This window comes from Loxodonta africana, chromosome 5 (assembly GCF_030014295.1).
Source record: "Loxodonta africana isolate mLoxAfr1 chromosome 5, mLoxAfr1.hap2, whole genome shotgun sequence".
NCBI lineage: Eukaryota > Metazoa > Chordata > Mammalia > Proboscidea > Elephantidae > Loxodonta > Loxodonta africana.
The window spans coordinates 14,904,222-14,916,300 of NC_087346.1; the positions used below are offsets into that span (position 1 = coordinate 14,904,222).

Below are 12,079 nucleotides of genomic sequence, written 5' to 3' on the forward strand. Positions count from 1 at the left end.
AAGGAAGAAGTCCAAGCTGCACTGAAGGCACTGGTGAAAAACAAGGCTCCAGGAATTGACGGAATACCAGTTGAAATATTTCAGCAAATTGATGCAATGCTGGAAGCGCTAAGTTGTTTATGCCAAGAAATGTAGAAGACAGCTACCTAGCCAACTGACTGGAAGAGATCCATATTCGTGCTCATTTCAAAGAAAGGTGATCAAAACAAATGTAAAAATTATTGAACAGTATCATTAATATCACATGCAAGTAAAATTATGCTGAAGATAATTCAAAAATGGTTGCAGTAGTACATCCACAGGAAACTGCCAGAAATTCAAGCCAGATTCAGAATAGGATGTCAAACAAGGGATATCACTGCTGATGTCAGGTGGATCTTGGCTGAAAGCAGAGAATACCAGAAAGATGGTTACCCGTGCTTTATTGACTATGCAAAGGCATTTGACTATGTGAATCATAACAAATTATGGATAACATTGTGAAGAATGGGAATTCCAGAACACCTAATTACTCGTTAACAACCTGGAATATGCAGGTGATACAGCCTTGCTTGCTGAAAGTGAAAAAGATTTGAAGCATTTACTGATGAAGATCAAATACTATAGCCTTTGTTATAGATTATACCTTAACACAAACAAAAATCTACTCACAACTGGACAAATAAGCAACATCATGATAAATGGAGAAAATATTGAAGCTGTCAAGGATTTCATTTTACTTCAATCCACAATCAATGCCCATGGAAGCAGCAGTCAGGAAATCAAACGATGTATTGCGTAGGGCAAATCTGCAAAAGACCTCTTTATTAAAGTGTTAAAAAGCAAAGATGTCGCTTTGAGGACTAAGTTGTGCTTGACCGAAGCACGGTATTTTCAGTTGCCTCATATGCATGCAAAAGCTAGAAATGAGTAAGGAAGACCAAAGAAGAATTGATGCATATGAATTTTGGTGTTGGCGAGGAATGCTGAATATACCGTGGACTACCAGGAGAATGAACAAATCTGTCTTGGAAGTATAGCCAGAATGCTCCTTAGAAGTGAGGATGGCGAGACTTCGTCTCATGTACTTTGGACATGTTATGAGGAGGAACCAGTCCCTGGAGAAGGACATCATGCTTGGTAAAGTAGAGGGTCAGAGAAAAAGAGGAAGTGGCTGCAACAGTGGGCTCAAACATAGCAACAATTGTGAGAATGGCACAGGACCAAGTAGTGTTTCGTTCCGTTACACATGGGGTTGCTATGATTCGCAACTGACTCCATGGCACATAACAACAACAACAATGTGTGAATTGTTCTAAGCAACTTGTATGAGTCAGAATCAACTCCACAGTAGTGGGTTTGGTTTTTAGGAGCGCTGGTGGTGCAGTGGTTAAGGACTCGGCTGCTAACAGACAGGTCGGTGGTTCGAACCCACCAGCACTCCATGGGAGAAAGATGTAGCAGTTTGCTTCCATAAAGATTTCTGCCTTGGAAACCCTATAGGGCAGTTCTACTCTGTCCTGTAGGGTCGCTATGAATCGGAATCAATTGAACAGCAGTGGACGAGTTTAATTAATTTTCACAACAGCACTCAGAGTGGATAGTATTATTATTTACATTTTACAGATAGATAAACTGAGGCCGAGAGCCTAAGGAATTTGTTCAAGATCACATAGCTAGTGAAGCGACAGATCCTGGTTTCGAATTCAGGCAGTTTGGGTAAAGCGAATATGCTGTTACTCATGATGCCTTGTAAAATGTTACTGATTGATTGAGTAAGGTAAGTAAGGACTGAGAAGGGGCCTTTCAATTTGGCACCCATGTAGTTATCTTTTTTAACAATAATAAGAACACTTTTGGTGGAACACAGGAATGAAGATGTGTTTGGAATTAATTCAAAAGAGAAAGAGAACTTCTGTTTCAAGTTCATGATGAGCTAAGCAATTTGGATTAACCCATTAACACAACTGTCTTTGTCATCTAGTGCTGCTATAACAAATACCAAGGTGGATGGTTTTAACAAAGAGAAATTTATTTTATTGCAGTCTAATAGGCTATAAGTCCAAATTTAGGGCATCAGGTCCAGGGGAAGGCTTTTTCTCTCTGTTGGCTCTGGAGAAAGGCCCTTCTCGTTAATCTTCCCCTGGACCAGGAGCTTCTCCATGCAGGAACCCAGGGTCCAAAGGACACGCTCTGCTCCCGGTGCTGCTTTCTTCGTGGTATGAAGTCCCCACTCTCTGCTTCCCTTTCCTTTTATCTCTTATAAGATAGAAGGTGGTGCAGGCCCCACTCCAGGGAAACTCCCTTTACACTGGATCAGAGACGTGACCTTGGTAAGGGTGTTATGATCCCACCCGAATCCTTTTTAACATAAAATTACAATCACAAAATGGGGGACATTCACACAGCACTGGCAGTCATGGCTTAACCAAGTTCACACATATTTTGGGGGGACACAATTCAATCCATGACAAAAACTGAAAGGTTAGATAAATTATGAAAAAAATCTTCATCTACGAAAGGCATTAAGAACTAACAAAACAAAGTCATCTCCAGTTTAGTTGTATCATAAGATACAAAGTTGGTGTAATATTGGAAAACGAATTAATATAATTTACCATGTTAACTTATTGAAAAATAAAGATCATTAGGTCTTTTTGTAAATACTGAAAAAGCACTTGATAAAATTTAATGTCCATTTGTAATTTTTCCAAAAAACTTGCAGCACAGTAAGAGTAGAATTTATTTAATTTCATAAAGATATCTGTTCTACAGCAAACATTATTCTTAATCATAACATGTTACAAACTTCCCTTTGATGATAGGAAAGATGACAAAGAAGTCCACTATTAACACTTTCATTCGTCTTTATACTGGAAGTCCTAATCAGTGCACTTTGGCAAGAAAAAGAAATAAAAAGTACTCAAACTGGAAAGGAAGAACAAAAGCAGACATTCACACACAACGTTGTGTATGTGGAAAATCCAAAATAATTTGTAGATAAATTATTAGAATTAATAAATTAATTTAGCAAGATAACTAGATATAAGGTAAATATACAAAATCAACTATATTTCTAAAAACCAGTAACAAATATTTCAAAAATAACATCTTAAAAATAGTAAAATTTGCATTAGCATCAAAAACATCGAGTATTTAGCTTAATTAGTAAACGATGTCTGCCTTAAGCATTGTACTCGTTTAAGAAGTGTCTGTATGGGATCAGATTGACAACAGCAACTCTAAAGATTAGATAGGAAACTTAGGGGACAGTGAATTTATGTGATTGGGGAAAAAATAATTCAGAAAAGGGGGTGAGAATGGTTGCACAACTTGAAGAATGTGGTCAGTGTCACTGATTCGTACATGGAGAAATCGTTGAATTGTATGTTCTGCTGTGTCTATTCTCAAGAACAACCAAAAAATAAAATAATTTTTTTACAAAATCAAATACCCAGGATAAGTTTAATAAATATCAGTAAAACTAATAAACAAAGTGTTAACTGATGTTACGAATTAAAGACGACTTAAATAAATAGACATGTGTACCATGTCAGTGGGTGGGAAAACTCAGTATTTTGTAAAGATGTTAATTCTTCCCCAAACTATCTACAGATGCAGTGTAATTTCAGTCGGAATACTAGCACATGGAGCAATATCAAAAATACATTGTTAAGTGAAAAAAGAAGAAGTGTAACTGTGTGTGTAGTATTCTACCTTTTATCTAAGCAGGGAGAATATATGTGCGTGTGTGTGTGTATACACATACATTTGTCTACACACACACACATATATTCTCCCTGCTTAGATAAAAGGTAGAATACTATACACATGGTTATACTTCTTGTATACACACATACATTTATACAAACACATACCTGTTTTTAAAAATGGAGAGGTAATAAATTTTTTTTTAAAAATGGAGAGGTAAGCCAAAAAATAGTTTAAAACTTATTTATAAGGGAAGAGAGAGGACAAGGATACAGGCTAGGTTTAAATGAACCTTGTTTTGTAGACTTACAGGCTTGACTTTGGAACAATATAAATGTTTATATAATTCTTAAAATTAAATCAAAACAAAAAATAGGAATTAAAATTAAACAAATGAACTTAATTGTGTAGGAAGCTTATAGCTTAGCTACACAGTTGAATTATTCTAAATGACACTAAACAGAGTAATTCAACACAGTAAACCCCTTGTGGGATAAATCCTAAGGATAAAAAGAACTGGAAAAAAAAATCATAAACTCTTTTTAATAGTAATATTATTAGTGATAAGACAGTTATTGTTATTCTGTAACTTACAATTGTATGCTAAAGTAGTTGAGTAATTATTATAAATAACTTTAAGAACAAAGATTTTCAGCATAAGAAACTCAAAGAGGCTATGTAAAACTTCTAATTCTAAATCTGAATTGCAAATATTAAGGTATGAAGTCATGATATGTTTTATTCTTTAAAAACATACTTCCTAGCTCTGTCCACTGAAACGTCTAGAAACAATGACCAATTCAATTGCAATGAGGTCTCCTAAAATGAAACTAGGACTTCTTGGAGAGGTGATTACAGATCTGGGACAGGAAATTATAAGATGAGCCTAGAAAACACCATGTCATAGCACAAAGCAAGGAAGATATCAAGATTGCTAGGGTCATGTCAAAAGGATTCCAGAGGCAATTGAACATTAAAAAGCATATCTCTAGTAAATTGAAACATATTAAATACATGAAATTAAAACATATCAAAAATCCATGACTTCAAAATGATATTAAAGGGGGAAAAACTCTTGCCTTGCCTTTGGAAGATACTATGTAACCAAATTACTCTCAAAAAAAAGATGAATAAAGGGAAAGAATCAAGCATCTATACTACCCTTCCTGTGCTCACTGTACCTCATCAAATGCCACTTGGTCTTTCCTACCATAATAGCCCTCAGTTCTAAGGTCAGGGAACCAATGTGGGGATCTTGCCAGTTGCTGAATATATCCATTCCAATTATGCATCCCAGAGCTGTGAAAATAAGCACAGGGTAGGATTATAGATATACTGGGCCCACTGTGAGACAACCCAAGCCAAAACTCCATTGTCAATCTGACCTGTGTAAATCTCTCCTCTGATTGATGAACCCCAGTGATATTTGAGGTCTACTGCAATTCATCATTTAGCACCAGTATCCAAAAATCCTGAAAATGTCTAGATTTCCACCTTCTCCATTGCTCCCTGCTAATAGTTCACAGGTCCCTTAGAGGATGGCCAGGAAAATGTATATATTTTTGGATGTGTAGCATAGTCCTTCCTGAAGGGACTTGTACCCCCTTTCATCACTCAGGGGGCCCAGGGACTCTGAGTCTGTGAACTGGCTTAATCTGGGAAGTTGATTGAGTGGCCATAACTCTCTCAAGTTAGACTTCTGTTTAGCAGACCTAGAACTTTTTACTTCTATAAATCCAATGAGACTTTAGTAGGCTGCCTATCTATTTTAGTTCAAGGGACACAGCGTTATTCCTGTTGTTAGTTGCCATCGAGTTGATTCTAACTCATGGCAATGCCATGTGTGCAGAGTAGAACTGCTCCATAGGGTTTTCAAAGCTGCGACCTTTCAGAAGCAGATCACCAAGTGGGTTCGAACCACCATCTGTGCCACCCAGGATTCCTAAGGACACAGTGATCAACTAACAAATGCCAAAGATCTCTGCAGGTCAGACTCTTCTGATTACTGCTTTGACTCTTGCACATTCCAGTCTTTGGAGATTTAATGCCACCACTTTACCCTTGCCAACGAGAATCCTATCTTCTTCATGAAATTCAAGGAGCCCAGTTCCATGACAGCGGTTCCTATTGTCATTTCTGGCCTACAGAGAACTACCACCACAGAGCTCTTCAGGGCTCCCAGGGCTCCCCTCATGAATGTATTTCTCACAGCCTTGAAGAAGGGAATGTCCTCTGGATACTCCTAGGGGACCTAATTGAGGGATAGGTGAAGTGCTTTTACATGAGAATTTCCTCTATGCTTCCAGTGTCCGTAAGCCGTTGGGTAACTTCTTTGCACTGGTAGGTGAGTTTGCCCCTCCAAGGGGCATTTGTCGGGGCAGTACCTGGAAATGGGGAATGCTACTGACATGTAGTGTATAAAGGCCAGGAGTGCTATTAAACATTCTACAATGCACAGGACAACTCCGACAACAAAGAATTTTCTGGCCCAAAACGTCAGTAGTACTGTCTTAGTCATCGAATGGATGGCTTTAACAAAGAGATATTTATTCTCTCACATTCTACTAGGCTACAAGTCCAAATTCAGGACATCAGCTCGAGGGGAAGGCTTTCTCTTTCTATTGGCTCTGGAGGAAGGTCCTTGTCATCAATCTTTCCCTGGTTGAGGAGCTTCTCAGGCGCGGGGACTCCAGGTCCAAAAGACATGCTCTGCTGCTTTCATGTGCTGCTTTCTTGGTGGTATAAGGTCCCCTTTTCTCTGCTTGTTTCCTTTCCTTTCATCTCCTGTAAGATAAAAGGTGGTGCAGGCCACACTCCAGGGAAACTCCCTTTACAATGGCTCAGGGATGTGACCTTAGTAAGGGTGTTACAATCCCACCCTAATCCTCTTTAACATAAAATTACAAACACAAAATGAAGGACAACCACGCAATACTAGGAATCATGGCCTTACCAAGTTGACACATATTTTGGGGGGGGGGGGACACAATTCAATCCATGACAAGTACCAAGGTTGAGAAACTCCGCTCTATGCTATAACTTGGTTAAGAATTTCAGCATCATTCAGCGAAGGTCACTATTGAGTTCAGATTTTGTTCAACCAACCAAGCAAACTGAGACACTCAAGCTAACACATTAAACCCAGAATGTCTGCTTTGTGAACCCATAACAGTAAATTTGGGCTGATCCAGCATTTTATTCTTTCCACTGTAGTCCAGCGTCTTTCAGATCCATTCTCACATGCATTCCTCAGATTGCTGTGTATATAAATTGGCAAAATCATGTAATTATTTTGTTGTATCCTGCCTCCTCACAAGTCATGTTTTGTACCTCATTCTTTAGAGCCTTCTAGACTTCAGTCTGGCTATAGGTCTAGATGCAATGAGTGACGGTGGGGTAAATCCTGAGAAGAATCATAGTCTTTTGCAAGGCAGCTCCCTCCAGGGGGGGCACGACAGATTCTTCAGGCAAGGAGACTTGCCTTCCCAAATAGGGTGGAAGAACTTCTACCAGCAAAGGAGGCAAGGCAGAATTTAGCGATTCAGAGCCCAACCTTCACTGGAGTCTGCTCATGTTTCCCTGTCCTAATTTTTAATGAAGAAGAGACCCTGCAGTGTTGGAAATTTTGTTTGTATTGTAATTCAGCTACCCACAGGATTGGTCTTTGAGTGTGGTTATCTAAAATCGGGGCTTGACAGCCAGAGGAAATTAGGGTTTCTAATAGGGCAGCCATAGAAGTTTTCTGGTCCATAACCTGGAGCCCTGGTAGTGCAACAGCTAAGTGCTCAGCTGCTAACAGAAAGGTTGGTGGTTCCAACCCACCCAGTGGCTCTCTACTGTGAAGATTACAGCCTAGAAAACCCTATGTGATGTTTTACTGTGTCGCATGGGGTTGCTGTGACTCAAGATCTACTCGATGGCACCTGACAACAACAACCTGGACTTGAAGCACAGAATTTAAAACTCTGAGCTCCTTTTTTTTTTTTTTTCCACTCTGTTTTCTCGAAGTTTCCAGTACACTTAGCAGCAACAGCCCAACCCAATTATATTCCTTATTCACTAAAGTGTTCTATGTCAGCAACTACTTCGTTGCCAAAGCCTCATCCTCTATAAGCACTTTATTATATAGATGATTAGTTAAGTAACTTTTGCCACTGTATACCATTAGATTACCAGTATCCACTTAACCGCTGGCCTTTAAATCTTCTGAGAACAGAGAACCAATTCCAGAAAATCAAGAACCAGTTAGAGAACCCATCCATAAGGTTATGTTCCTCTGGGACCACTTTTGGTACCAATTCCTGTATGCATCAGAGTTCATTCAGAAAAAACAGAACCCCTATGAGTGAAACATAATGTGGGATTCATTTTGGGCATTAGACCTTATGCTGTTGTGGGAGCTGGTCATTGCAATACAGTCAGTGCAGTGCAGCTGTCTCTGCATCTGGTGTTGAGCCTGAAGTCACTATGATCAGCTAAACTGGCAGGCAGAAAGGAAAGCTAGATGTGGGTAAGAGCAAAAATGAAGTGGAACTTGTGAGGACAAACTGGAACCCTCATCTGTCTCTCAGCACCTCCAACTGTGGCCATGGATGACCTGCAAGGGAAGCTGGTACCTTTACCATGACCCAGACCTCAGAGAAGCTGAATGTGGACATTTGCAGAGAACGGAGTTGCTAGGAGTCCAGGTGGTGCCTCATGCCAACGTGGTGAGCTCATACACCAGCAACAACACACACGAGTTGCCCCAGTGCCAGGAGCTCTGCACTAACCTTCAGAGCCTTTTGCATAAGTTTCTCTTGTGCCCAAAAGTAATCCAAGACCACACAGGAAAGGAAATTCTTAGCTAAGTAGACACAGTCCAAAACCACCACAATGTGTTTGCCATAATTTAACTCATGATGTTGGGCAATTCACAATGTCTCCCTAAGGAAATGTGAACCCATATAAGATAAAGCAGACCTACCTGGACATAGTCTGAAGATTATATTTATGAGAGCTATAATTTGTTAAGTGTAACTATTCACTGAACACTTTACATACTCAGTCATCACAAAAATTTTACAAAGTAAATGCTATTATACTTTCCATTTCACAGGTGAAGAACTCTAGACTTTAAAGTAATTTATACAGGCCCACAATCCATTACCTAAAATCAGTCTTCTCCTAAGTTAGCGGCATACTGTTTGGTGGTAAATCCTAACTTAAACTGACATAGTCTATGGTATAGATGTGTGTGTGTGTGTGTGTGTGTGTGTACATACACATACATATATTCCATTTATTGAACATATTCACATGCGTTACTGAGAAACATGTCTGTGATCACTATCCTGCTCCAAAGCCTTAAAACATTTTCTTAGATGTCTTGATTTGTGCAATATTGCCTATGTAACTCGTGTACATCAGCTAACCGTACCACCACTCGCCATAGCTGTAAATCCTTTAATGATAGTTGTCTTAGTCATCTAGTGCTGCAATAACAGAACTACCACAAGTGGATGGCTTTCAACAAACAGAAGCTTATTTTTTCACAGTCTGGGAGGCTAGAAGTCCAAATTCAGGGCATCAGCTCAAGGAGAAATCTTTCTCTGTCAGCTCGGGGTTAATATAAATGGAATCGTACTCTTTTCTTTTGTGACTTGCTTTTTTTTCCCCTCACAATTAGGGTCATAAGATTCATCTAAGTTATGTGTGCAGCTCTGTATTATTCATCTTTATTACTCTGTAGTATTCCATTATTGAGTGCAGTGTTAATGGGCATTTGTATTTCCATTTTGGAACAAATAGGAAAAATGCTGCTGTGAACATTCTTGCACATTTATCCTGATAAAATTAATCATTTCTTTTTCTGGGATGTTGTTGTTCTTAGTTGCCATCTAGTCAGCTGTAACTCATGGCAACCTCAAATATGACAGAATAAAAATTGCCAGGTTCTGCACCATCACCACGATTGTTGGTATGTTTGGATCCATTGTTGCAGCTTTTGTATCAGTCCATCTCATTGAGGGTTTCCTTTGTTTTCGCCAACCCTCTACTTTACCAAGTATGATGTCCTTTTCTAGGGGTTGGTCTTACCTGATGATGTGTCCGAAGTACAAAAGCTGGAATCTTGCCATCCTTGCTTCTAAGGTACATTCAGGTTGTATTTCTTCTAAGACTGACTTGTTTGTTTTTTGGCAGTCCACGGCATTTTCAATATTCTGCACTAACATCGCAGTTCAAATGCATCAGTACTTCCTCTGTCTTTCTTATTCATTGTCCAGCTTTCACACGCTTATGAGGCAATTGAAAAGACCATGGCGTGAGTCAGGCACACGTTGGTCATCAAAGTGACATCTTCCCTTTTTAAAATTTAAAAGAGGTCTTTCGCAGCAGATTTACCCAATGTAGTATACATTGTTTGATCTCTTTACTTCTGGGCATTGATTGTGGATCCAGGTAGAATGAAACCCTTGACAACCTGTCTTTTCTCCTTTAATCATGATGTTGCTTGTTGGTCCAGTTGCGAGGATTTTTGTTTTCTTTATGTCGAAGTGTAATCCATACTGAAGGCTGTGGTCTTTGATCTTCATCAGTAAGTGCTTCAAGTCCTCTTCACTTTCAGCAAGCAAGGTTGTGTCATCTGCATAATGCAGGTTGTTAACAAGTCTTCGTCCAATCCTGATGCTGTGTTCTTCATATAGTCCAGCTTCTCAGATTATTTCCTCAGTTTACAGATTGAATAAGGAAGTTGAAAGGGTACAGCCTTTCATGCCTTTCCAATTCTGAACCGTGCAATATCCCCTTGTTCTGTTCAAATGATTGCCTCTTGATCCATGTACAGAATCCCATCCTTCATAATGTTATCCTTAATTTGTTATGATCCACAGAGTCAAATGCTTTTGCATAATCAGTAAAACACAGATAAATGTATTTCTAGTGTTCTCTGCTTTTGGCCAACATCCATCTAACAATAGCAATGATATCCCTCAGTCCACATCCTCTTCTGAATCCACCTTGAACTTCTGGCAGTCCTTGTTGATGTACATCTGTAGTTGTTTTTTTTAGTTATCTTCAGAATTATGCTAGCACCTGATATTAATGATATTGTTCAATAATTTTGACATTCTGCTTGATCGTCTTTCTTTGGAATGGGCATGAATATAGATCTCTTCCAGTTGGTTGGCCAGGTAGCTAGCTGTCTTCCAGATTTCTTGACATAGATGAGTAAGTGTTTCCAGTGCTGCCTCTGTTTGTTGGGACATCTCACTTGGTGTTCCACCACTTTCTGGAGCCTTGTTTTTTGCCAATGCCTTCAGTGCGTCTTGGGTTTCTTCCTTAACCAAGAACTCTTCTTGATCATATGCTACCTCCTGAAATGGCTGAATGTCAACCAATTCTTTTTGGTACAGTGACTGTGTATATTCCTTCCATCGTCTTTTGATGCTTCCTGTGTCATTCAGTTTTTTACTTTTTTACTCTTCCTAGGGTTTATTTCTAAAGATGAAATTGTTGGGTCTCACAGGGTACGCATATTTCCAACTTTATGAGAAAATGCCTCACTGTTTCCCAAAGTGATTGTAACTATTTACATACTGCAAGTACGTAATATGTGAGAATTCCTGATACTGCACATCCTTACACTGTGGTCAGATGCATTAAATTGTGTTAATCTATTCGTTTCTCATTGTAGTTTTAACTTGGAACTCTGAGTTTTATTGAAGTTGAGATCTATTTATATGTTTATTGGCTCTGTAAACTTTTTTTGTAAAGTGTCTCTTCAAGACTTTTAACCATTTTTCTGTTGAGTTGTTTGCTTTTTCTCATGTGTTACAAATACCTTCTCCCACTCCATACCTTATCTTTTCTCTTTCTGAGCTGTCTTTTGATAAACAGAAGTTCTTGGTATTAATAGAATCAAATTATTTACATTTGTCTTTATAATTAGTGCTTTGTGCGCCTTGTTTAAAAATCCTTTTTATGGCTGAAATCTAAAGACATTACCTTATGTTTCCTGCTGAAAGCTTTATTATTTTGCCTTTGGCATTTAAGTCCTTATTCAGTTGATTTTTCTTAACCAGCAACCTTGCTCAATACAAAAAGCTGTAGACTCTTTTGGATTTTGTTTTTATATATCATCTACAAATATGGCAGTTTTATTTTTTCCTTTCTAGTCATTATTGTCGTATACATTTTGTATAATACTGGAATTGTTTATTCCTTGAATAATCGGTGGAACATTCCAGTGAAGCTCTCAAGGTCTGGAGTTTTTTGTTTTTGTTTTTGTTTTTTTTTTGGTGGTGGTAGTTTTTTGTGGAATATTTTTGGTTGTTGATTCAATTTCTTTAATAGTTGTAGAACTCTTCAGATTTTCTGTTTGTTTTGTAAAAGTTTTGGTAAACTATTA

At 38.5% G+C, this 12,079-nt stretch overlaps 1 protein-coding gene across 3 annotated transcripts in view; it reads left to right on the forward strand.

The window, feature by feature from the left end:
* Positions 1-12,079, forward strand: part of SCLT1 (sodium channel and clathrin linker 1) — a 224,926-nt gene that overhangs the window by 172,280 nt on the left and 40,567 nt on the right. The window contains exon 19 of one of the 3 annotated variants that reach the window (XR_010322005.1): positions 8,262-8,399. The exons of the other annotated variants lie outside the window; for them this stretch is intronic. The gene's annotated coding sequence lies outside the window, so the exon portion shown is untranslated. The remainder of the gene's footprint in view (positions 1-8,261; positions 8,400-12,079) is intronic. 3 annotated transcript variants of the gene reach the window in all.